Raw genomic sequence first — 11,056 nt, 5'->3', positions numbered from 1 at the left:
GTGCATAAGTTTCTTATTCAGAAAATCCCTCTTAGAAGCATCGGAAAGACCCTTTCTCCACATCCTCATGGTGCTTGGTTGTTGCTCCAGCTTCTAGGAAACAGCATCTGTATCTCTTATCCATTTCACTGAGCCCAAGGAGTTCAAATTCACATTGATTCACAGCTCCAAAATCCCTCCCATCAGGTACATAAATGTGGCATGCTCTGAAGTTTCAATCTGCTGTGATATTTGATTCAAGCTGCCACGGACTGATAAGGACCTCAACAGTTGAGCAAATGTTCATGCAGAACAAGCAATTCTGTTTTAAGTGATCATTTCCAGAATAATTCTGTGGTTTCTGAGTGACCAATAACATTAGAGGACGCCAGTGTTTTAAAGGTTGTTTGAGATGAATTGCCAGTTTCCTATACATAAACCCCCTCGATTAATTTTTAACCATCTTCCTTCCAGTTAGCTAGTTGCTAAATCACTTTTTACAAGTGTATTTCTGAAATAAGTGGTTAAATTAAGCATTCCCAGCTGCTTTGATGAAGATGGGGGAGAAAGGCAGAGGCAAAGCTGCCCTTTACCCATTGTTTATTTTATTTTTTTTTGCCGTAAAGGCTTGTGTATGACACAGGAAGTATATATTCACCCTTTTGCTCAGTGTCTCAGACTTCACGTGGTCCAACTAATTTCTGATGTTAGCCCAGACTGACACCTTCCATGTAATTTGATGCACGGGGACAACTCAAGGAACGCAACCACAACAACCACAGGAATACAGACAACCTTTCCACATCAGGACATCGCTTTCTGGGCTGCAAAGCAGTTTGTGCAGCCAAGACAAGTGTGAAGCAGGTCCCGTATCGACAGACCAGATGACCAGCCCTGTCCTTGGAAAGCCACCCTGACTTCACTCCGGGAGCTTATTTCCTCTGCAGCCAGGCTGCGTGCCTCAGGTCTTTAAGCCAAACTAATTAATGCCCAACTGTGGCAGATCCCACTGCCTTCCTTGTGGGGTGATCTCACTCAGGCAAACCAGGAAGGCAGTGAAGCCAGGCATGTAGCTCCCTGGAGAAAAAGAAAGCCCTCGTTCCGTGCTCTTCCATGCTCTGGTACTGGTAATGTTCCTACATTGCAGGGCTCTTTGGTTGCACACAGGCTGAAGCTTGGGATACTTTGTTCAAATCCCTGCTTTTCCACAGACTTCTCACCTGATCCTTGATAAACCGCTTTGAAAGATGTCTAGGTACCATAACTGTGTTTATATAGATGATAGAGAAACATCAAAATAATTTGGGGCCATTATTAGGCTTCATTTGCAACTGTAGATACTGCTCTACAACCTATCAGTTCAGCGTGTCCATGGAAATGTGAGGGGCATGACAGGGACAACCACTGACCTCTGGAGGTCCTTTCCCACCACCATTTTTTAGCCTATCACCCTGTCATCTGGTCAATTCTCTCCAAATTCAGTCTCAGAAGGGAACTCATTTCAGCAGCTTGCGTGGTCATAAGAACCAAGATGTTCAGAAGACAGAAACAACGTGAGGACTTCCTCAAGTCTGATGCCTTCCCCCACACAGCTGCTTCTGTCTCACACAGCTCGAAAAGATTTCTGGTGAGAGACATCCTTCTCCTTCCTCACGGAAAACTGTGGCAATCTTTTAGTACAGACAGGGAATCAGCTCACCCCATCCTGCAGGGATATTACAACAGGCTGCCGCCCAAAGCAGCCTCTCCCACATTGACCCCATCACCACCTTCCCCCAGCTTTGCCCAGACTGTCAGCAAAGTTCTGAAACACTGTCTGAAATGACATGGTCAGGAGCAAGGAAGCCCTTCCCTAAGCATTGCAGGAGTGCTGAGAAAACCAGCATAAGTCAGGCAAGTCAGCACCACCCTCCTCATTCTGAAATATTCCTCCACCATGAAATAAGAGACAGGTTATGTGCTACCTGCTCCTGGGAAGTGATGGTCTAAGAGAGGAGGGAGCTCTGCCCACCCAACCTTTCACTGCAGCCTCTCATAAAGCACAGAAGGCTGGGCTTTCCCCATCATCAGTCTCAGCTCTTCAGCTTGCCTGCTCTGACCTTCAGGAGCCAGCATGTACCACCAGACCCCATCGGCTTTTGTCCATGAAAGCTCTTCAGCAGACTCTGTAAGGGATTTAAGGGAAAGAAGTCATCACATTCATTCTTTTGATTTGCATCAAGCTCTACTCAGCTTTATATTTCATCAAGGCTTCTCTTTATACCTGTTGCCCCAGTGACTATGTCACTTTAGGTGTTATGCTCCTACAACTGCCTTCCTATTTTCATTCAAGCTGTTCTGTCACCTTTCATACTTAACCTCTACACACTTCCATCTCTTCGCTTTAAATAAATCCACCTTGATGATCAGTTCAGCTTTCCTCCCCTCTCAATTTCTAGTCTATTAGACATCAACACTGAATGACCACCCTGAGAACATTTTTTTAATTTATTTTTATTTTTTTTTCTGGACACAGTGGCCTGTATCCCCACTGGAGTATGAGCAGCAATAAACCCAACATGAAATACATGATCTAACTAGAGATGTGCTGGCTGTCCATAGTTGTCTTTCTAGTCAATGCAGATGTCTGCGTTAAGGATCCTGTGTAGGAGTCACTGTTTTTCTCAGCTGACTGCAGGGGAAGGTAGCTGGCTCCTTGGTCCTATACTGGAAACGAATCCTGCTCAAGATGTCTGCAAGCACTCCCCAACTCTGTTGACACAACATCTATGGACTACATCTTGCAGTCTGCTACCACAAGAAATCACGTCTTTCTACCCCTTTGTTACAGCTCATTCATTTGCTCCAAAGCTCCCAGACACATGTATTCATGGCCTGTGCTGTTTACATTTCCCTATTCTAGTTAAAAAATAAATAAAAGAGGCAGTCAGGATAATATTTCTCCCAGTCAAGTAAGGAAAACATTCTCTGCTGTCAGACAGTGTTTAACAATATGCACACACACAAGTCTATGGCTATACTCTGGACACTTGAATTTACTGCAGTTCCTGTCTGTGCTCGGTGGAATTATAATTCAGACTACCAAAAGAGTAGATCGTATTTTTTGTCTTCCATCCAAGACTGATAGTCCAGACCTTACCTTTGCTCTGTGGAGACTACATCTTTCTTCACTTTTATTATGATAAGATATTTACTCTGCAGGAGAAATAATAGGTCAGAAAATGCAGAGGCTGTTCTGAATTACGATGATATTGTTATCACTAATTGCTCTTTGGTCACAGAAAACAACGCAGTGTGCTGGGTACCAGGCAGATATGAAATGAAAAAAGAGGCTTGATGCCCAAGACCTGTCCCAACAACTGTCACATCATGTAAACTATCACCCCCCATTAATTATCTTGTACCATGTTGCACATATGAGCTAGGCAAACCACAAGGCAGGATGTGCTCTCCTGTTAAATTATATCAGGTGGTGTTAATTAGGAAGCCCCAGTTCTGTTCTGTTTGTGCCACTAAATGACCAAGTCATCTGCAAGTTACCAAACACCCATCCGCTATGGGTGAACTCTTTGAGATCTCAGCCTGAAAGCCATTATGAAATTAGGCATTATTAATTCAGTGCAAGTCTCCAGAAAATCTGAAAAGAGCACTGTATTTGAGCAGAATCTGGTTCTGCTCATTGCTTTCTATCTTGCATTCGTTCCAGCAGTGCTTGCTCAGATAAGACTGAATCCCTCCTAACAGAAAGCCATGCCATGGAGGGCTCAGAGTAATGAGACCGCTGCCAAAGTGACAAGTAGGGGATGGAGTTTCAACGTCTGACAGCAGACGGGCTGACTGGCTTGGTGACTGAAGGTCTGGGGGGAAAGGGAAGGGAAAATAAGTTTCAGTCTAAGGAGCTGTCTGGATGGCTTCCTCGGATCAATCAAAAGGCCCAAGTTTGCACACAGATAGTTTTTATATATTTATGTGTACAAAAAAGTTTTCTAGCTTGCAGGATAAGGAGCCTCAGAAACTTTTACAGAGGCAGAGAACATTTAGTGGATGTTTAGAAACAAGATTCTTGGCATATTCCATTCACAGCACCTTGGAAATTGCCAAGAAGAGCATCCTGCACTGTGTGGCTGCTTTGCTGCCTCCTGTTCCTGGAAAACATGAATGTGAAATGAGAAAATCTTTCTGGGAAAACAGAACAATAATCAGATTCTTCTCAAATTCACATGAAAAAGACATCAAATTTAGGTCACTGAATCACTATTCCTGGCAAATAGCTTCCCAATAACTCACTGTTTGGATGCTTTGGTTCCAGTGACTCAGTAGCTAAGCTTTGGTACACAGCTGAGCTGCTGCCATCAGCAGAAGGGAGGAGGTACCTATGGGTCAAGGGATCTAGCATGACAGAGGATGTTTTTTTTCCACAGCTGCCAATCTGGATGGCAGCGGTGACCTCACGTCATCCCCCTTAAAGAAGCCATACACATTGGAAATACAAGTCCAGTACTATTACCGAGGTTTCAACTCTTGAAAATACTGCACAGCTAGGCCTGTGCTTTTATTGCAGCTGAAAAATGTACATAAATATAACACACATTTTCCCTTGTTCCTTCCTGACCAAGTGTACTTTGGCCCAGTGTACATCTGGCCTACGTCAGACGGAATTTATTGCCAGCAGTAAGTATAAGAAAACAGCACAGAGAAGTGCACGAGGTCAACCACTCATGGGTGGCCAGAGAAGCTAACCCAAACCTTCCAGTGGGAGCCATGGGTCTTGGTTTTGTCACTGTCATGCCGTCTGTGTGGGGCTGCATACATTTGTCACATGTAGCTCTGCGTGGCAGTGCCCACTGCCGTGTTCTGCAATGTGAGCCACACAGTTGCTGAAACAAATACAACACACGGCCCTGATTTTGTTTCCATGCCCTGCTCTGTAAACAGAAAATGGTGAGAGGCACTCAGCTTTTTATGAAAACAGAAAGAAGCCAAAATATGTTGGATGTGAAATTTTGTTAGTTACCTGGCATTGATACCCTCCTCATACAGCAGGAGCAGACAAGGAGAGGTGTCCTTGCTCTGCAGAGCAGGGACCTGACTCCAGCTGGGGGACATCTGCTAGATGTCCCTGCAGAGAGGCTGCGTGGCACAAGTTGCCCACACACCACCCCCAGCCCAGGCTTTTGCCACAGGACTGGCCTGTGCTGAGAGAAGGACACAGGACAACAGGGCTAAGGAGACCCATCCCTTGAGAGCCAGCTCCAAACTGAACAGTGGGACCTTTCAAAACAGTCCAGAGCAAACCGTGCCCAGGTCTTCTGCTTCCCTAGCTCTGAGGTCCTTGGGACATACTCCTGAGGCTCTCAGTGGTGGGAGGACATGTATATGTTGTTGCCCTACAGGCAGTAGGCATTAACATCACCCTTGTCTATCAGTTTCCTTGTGTCATCATGTTAGGTCTCCTGTGGTCTGCACACTTGACTCTTAGCAGGACAGAAGATACTCTCTGACTTCCTACCATGTAATGAGCAACAGCTCCTGCAGCCCTCGTGGTAGGGAGAGCAAAGCCTCAGTACTGCAGATGGGACTGAAACCTTTGCTAAGTGAAGGGGTCATCTTGCTTTGCCTGAGTTTGTAGGACTGGAAAAACCTCTCGACTCACCATTCCTTCTGCTTGGAAGATTTGCTGGGCAGCATCTTGCAAATGTTGCATTTCAGCACCAACCATTCATTTTTCTGGTTTCTGTTTGCTTGTTTTGTCTGTTCTGTTGCTGTTGTTATTTTAACTTCTGTTTTAAAAAATCTTAGAACACTGAAGATGAATAAGCTGATTTGGGAACACTGATGATACATGGCTATCTTGAGTCAAATGGAAAACAGTTGTGGTTTATGCCTCTTACTGAAATTTCCTGCCTGTTAAGAGAAGCATCAAACACATGACAAGTTTAAAACAATATAATTTGTGCCATACAATAATAGGCTAGAACAAATATTTGATTTAAATCTGCTTTTGGCAGAATTATTTCTATTTACAACAACAAAAACAAGTCATGCACATTTATTATTCACAGCCTCCACTACCTTCACTCTGCTCTCCATCCCTCCCACAGCTGAAAGTGATTTAAACTGCTATTGATTTTGATTAAGAAAAAGTTAATCCCTAGGAAATGTGCTTTAAATGCAGCCCACCTGTCAGCTTTCACTGGGCACTTACATGTGCTTGTTTAGGAAAATCCCAGGAACAGACTGGCTTCAAGGTTCATTTTTTCCCATTCCTATTTTGAGGACGATGGATGAGACAGGGCCAATTTATGCTTCCAGGATAGGTTTGAGCAACTTAGGTGTTGCTCTTTCATTTTGCCTTCAGTTGGTTCATCTAATTTATTATTATTTTTTAATCCTAAAAGCTTTCCAGTTAAATAAGTGAGATTTATCTAGGAACTATGGATGCCTGCAATGCAGACATTTACCTCTGTGCTAAGCATTACCTCCTCCTTTCAGTGAGTGCAGAGCAATATGTTCTTTCAGGGTTCTGGTCACCTCACCATAATGCAAATGCCTAAAATGAGACGGATGAGCCCTGCAGGTTCCTATTTCTTCCTATAGCCTAGAGAGAGCCTTTATCAAAGATAATTAGATCCAAATGGGATTTATCACAATATCTTCGCTCAATTTCAGCAGCCCAGATCCATTTTATAAACACATAGATACATTCTAATATATATTTCTAATACGGTTCATGAGATTTAATGCATTTCTGAAATGTAATGCATTTATTCATACTTAATTTTATTAGCAATCAGTAACACAATAGTATTTGATTGTATTACTAATACAATACTATACAATACTAATTTGATTGTATTAGTAATACAATCAAATACGATGCAATACATTTGGATTAACTACTTGAAAATCTTTTCTCCTGTCCTGCAGGAGGTTGGAGTGGTCATTAATGATTCTTCCCAGTCTCAAAATCTCTTCAATGAGATTTTGCAGCTCTCTCTTTGATGTATCTATCATTGATTCATTTCACCATCCCAGAAAAACTCAAGCTACCACGGTGCTTATTACCCTGGGCTGGATCAAATCAGCTCCTGTTGATATCAGCAAGGGGGAGATGACTCCTGTTCCGCTTGCAATGTGTGCTCTGATGTCTTACCTATCTAGAAAATGTTTATTCCAGTTTCACTTTGTAAATTAATAATTTACAGTTCTACTTTGTATTTACTTTGTAATTAGCTTTGGAAAGCTAATTAATTTACCAGAGTTGAGAAGAAACTAACCTGACAGTCAGATCTGTTTTGCTGCACAGACAACTTAATACACAAGTGTGAATTTGTTCCATTAATTGGTGTGCTGAGTAACTCACCTGACATCCCATTTGCAGAAAGGGATTTTCTTACGCAGGCACACAGAAGAGCCATCTGTTCACCTCTGCGTAGGATCTGAAAAGCTACTTGATAAACTGCATTAGATTATGGGTCTACTCAGCAGAGCCTTAACAAAATAAATACAACTGGTATTTTTATGCTAATATAATGCAATCCCACATTATAATAGGATGCTGCTTAAAATGCTGAGGCTCTTTCAACACTTGTGGTGTTTGTATATTCTTAGCTGCTCCTGCCCCTTGCTGCAGATTTTCTTATCCTTTCTTACAAGGATTTTGAGTTTTTTATGCTCTCCCTGTTGCCGCTAGGACTCACCAGCCCCTCAGCAGGTGTTTTTAGCTCTAAGGCTTTGTTCTGTGGAAGAGTTTGAAAAAGACCAGCCACGTCTGCTGATGGATGAGAGCTGTAACCTCAATAAAGACTTGGAAAGGCACATCTATGGTGGTTTTACCTTGCTGGGCAGCTGAACTCTACCACAGCCACTCTCTCACTCCCCCTCCAAAAACGAAAAGGGGAGAAAATATGATGGAAAGCGCTCAAGGGTTGAGATAAGCGCAGGGAGATCACTCAACAATTGTTGAGTCACAGGCAGAACCGGCTCAGCATTGGGAGATTAATGTAATTTATTGTCTATCACTAGTGGACTAGAACAGTGAGAAACTAAAAGCAAACTAAAAACACCTTCCCCACATCCACACTCTTCTATGTCACAGCCTGCTCCTGCATGGGCTCCTCTCCACGGGCTGCAGCTCCAGCCCGGGGCCTGCTCCTGCTGGGGCTCTCCATGGGCCGCAGCCTCCTCCAGGCCACATCCACCTGCTCCACCGGGGGCTCCTCCACCCATGGGGGGGCTGCAGCGTGGAGATCTGCTCCATGTGGGACCCATGGGCTGCAGGGGGACAGCCTGCTCCACCAGGGGCCTCTCCACAGGCCGCAGGGGAACTGCTGCTGCCTGCCTGGAGCACCTCCTGCCCTCCTGCTGCACTCACCTGGGGGGCTGCAGGGCTGCTTCTCTCACATTTTTTCACCCCTCTCTCCCAGCTGCTGTTGTGCAGCAGGCTTTTCCCTTCCTTAAATATGATCTCACAAAAGCACAATCAGCACTGCTCACTGCCTTGGCTCTGACCAGCGGCAGGTCCCTTTTGGAGCTGGCTGGAGCTAGCTCTTTTTTAACACGGAGCAGCTGCTGGGCTCTACTAATAGAGGCCACCCCTGCAGCCTCCCACTTCCAAACCCTTCCAATATAAACCCAATACAGCGTCCTCTTTCTCATAGCATTTTGTTGAGATACAATTAAACTCATCTAACATTTACCTAAAGCGATTCAGCCCGAGCTCATGAAATTCCTCAGCAATAATGTGCTACTAGGGAAGACCAACTTTAGCCTTTGTTGCTTAGTGTAGGAGTTTGGTTTAAATCTCAATTAATTGGATCACATGAAAGTCAAGCTCTAATCTGAGACCTGCTTAAGCCCCCTGCATTTGTTGCTGAGCAGTGCCAAAGGGAGACTCATTACATCTTGAAGAGAGCAGCCAAAACAAGTGAAGTGAGTAGGTTCTTATCTCTTGGGGCTATACTGAGGCCACAGAAAACTGGATTAGAGGAGAAGGCTACCTCTTAGATAGCTGGAGATGGATGGATGCACTCCCATCAAGAAATAATACTGGCAATTAACACCTTGTAAGGATTTAAGAACAATTGTGTTCTCCTAGAAACAAGCATATGGTTGTCAAGAAACTTTCTGGGTTTCCTAAGTAGGTTAGAGCTTAATCTAGAGAGAGACTGCCCACCTCTTTGATTCGGCGTGGGAAAGGAAGCCTTTCCCATGCCATCAGGAGAGGTGACAAGGTGAGCCTCAAGCGGAGGAAGCCATGCAAACTGCTAACTACTTGATTTAGGCATTGGGACTACTTCTCCCCACTGACACCAAAAAAAAAAAAAGGGTCTTGCAACTCCAAATTGCTCTGTGTTTTCTTGAGTAGTAGGTAAATACCTGTATGAGGAGCACTGAATTGGGCCAGAGTTTCTCACAGAAACACAAAACAGCACCAATCTGACACAGTTTGACAGTGCACTGAGAAAGCTTTGGGATGGGAGTCCCAAAGGTGGGCTACTACCGGGACATGGTCTTGCCCATGCAGCTTTTATCCACATTACAGACTTTTCTACCTAAAACAGGTGAATGAGCCTGGAACATCAACGATGTTCAGTGGGGGCAAATCTGTGGTGTAAAAGCCATCAGGATCTCTCAGCTAGACTGACCTGTGGGAAAGATGCTAGCACTGTTCACAAGGCAAGAATGAAACACTGGAGCATGGGGATGCTTTCGTTTTCCAGTACTGCTCTGGAAATAATGCCCTTATGAGCTTGGAGTTATGTTTTGGAGCACAGTTATCTTACAAAATGTGACTGATTTATCTGCTGCAGATACTAAGGAGGTCAGACCAGCTACAGGGTAAGCTCATTTATATACGTTTTATGGAGGATTTTTATTTTTATATAGCTTTTGACCTCAAAGTCTAATGGAAATGTCAGTCCACATACACAATTCACTGTAATTTTAGGTCCAGCAAATTCAGACAAGTCAGACATTTCCATATCAGCTGCAAGACCTTTAGAAATACACACACACTAGCGGGTTCTCTGGTGCAGTGTGTACTGAAGATAAGCAATGGACAGATTACTTGTCAGCAACATTGGAGAGGCAATTCTACCAGCAATATTTTCCTTCTATTTGCCCAGTGTGAGGGATGAAGGATGAGCGTGCAGACACACGGAGGAGGAGAAACCTGGGGAAGTGCATGGACTGGAATCAGGATATGGAATTTTTCATCTTTTCTGTGTGAGCTCGGAGAAACCAGTTAGTCCCTGGAAGGAAATCAGATTCCACCAAGTAACGAAAGCCTCTGACTTTCACCCAAATGCTTTCACAGGCATTTAGCCTTCCCCTGGCACAGAGGGTGTTCTGCACCCTGTGAACTGACCTCAGCATTCAACTGTTCTGCAGATGTAAAACTGAGCTCCACACTGCGACATCCCTGCAGAAGAAGCAGAGCATTAAGAGCCAGACTGTACCCTGTATAGAAAACAAGTTTTCTGGGTTTCTGTGCTACTTTTTAAAAGGATGTTCTGTATTGAGCAATGTCCTGAAGTCACAGTTCCTTCTTACAGCTGCACTCTCCTGTCATCTACCAGCTGTCAGTGATCTGCCCGCTGTTTTCAGAGGAACGAGACCATGTGCCTGGAGCCACAGCAGTTCCCTGCAGCAAACTGGGTGGCTAGCTTCAAAACAGCTACACAATTAGCAGGCAGCTTACTACTGCCACACGCACACACACACACAAATAAATCAGAGGCTGTTTAAGAGGAGACAATTTTCCTCCCAGGGCATCATTGCACCCAACAAACTACCTTTAATGAGGTAACAAAGCCCTGGAGATTCGCATTCCAGAGAGGTAAACCATCTCAGACAATGTGAATTCCTAAAATATTTCAGCAGGTCCTAAAGGCAGGGCAGGGCTCTAGCTCTGAATACTGTGCATGTTTTCCTGGCTACGTTACAATTTGGGGAATTAAACAAGTGGGCAGCAATGTAGAGAATGAAAAGCTTCCAGTGCAACATGCTGGGAGCAGCGGCTCTCCCTGGGGATGCCACACAAGTCTCATGCCTCTGGTGGGGTTTGGTCCCCTTG

At 44.4% G+C, this 11,056-nt stretch overlaps 1 long non-coding RNA gene across 2 annotated transcripts; it reads right to left on the bottom strand.

Moving 5' to 3' along the window:
- Nucleotides 1-1,267: 1,267 nt before the first annotated feature.
- Nucleotides 1,268-7,688, bottom strand: LOC110352903 (uncharacterized). Of its 2 annotated transcripts, XR_005263964.2 has the most exons (5): nt 7,343-7,688; nt 5,633-5,883; nt 4,066-4,124; nt 3,119-3,174; nt 1,268-2,144 (listed from the first exon to the last, which is right to left on the bottom strand). It is a non-coding gene; the product is annotated as an uncharacterized lncRNA (long non-coding RNA). The 2 variants fall into 2 exon arrangements; XR_011807345.1 differs by lacking the exon at nt 4,066-4,124.
- Nucleotides 7,689-11,056: the final 3,368 nt, after the last annotated feature.

The sequence above is a fragment of the Anas platyrhynchos genome, chromosome 2, assembly GCF_047663525.1.
Source record: "Anas platyrhynchos isolate ZD024472 breed Pekin duck chromosome 2, IASCAAS_PekinDuck_T2T, whole genome shotgun sequence".
Lineage (NCBI taxonomy): Eukaryota > Metazoa > Chordata > Aves > Anseriformes > Anatidae > Anas > Anas platyrhynchos.
Note: the sequence above shows the minus strand (reverse complement) of the source record. Positions and strands in the feature narration are given on the sequence as shown.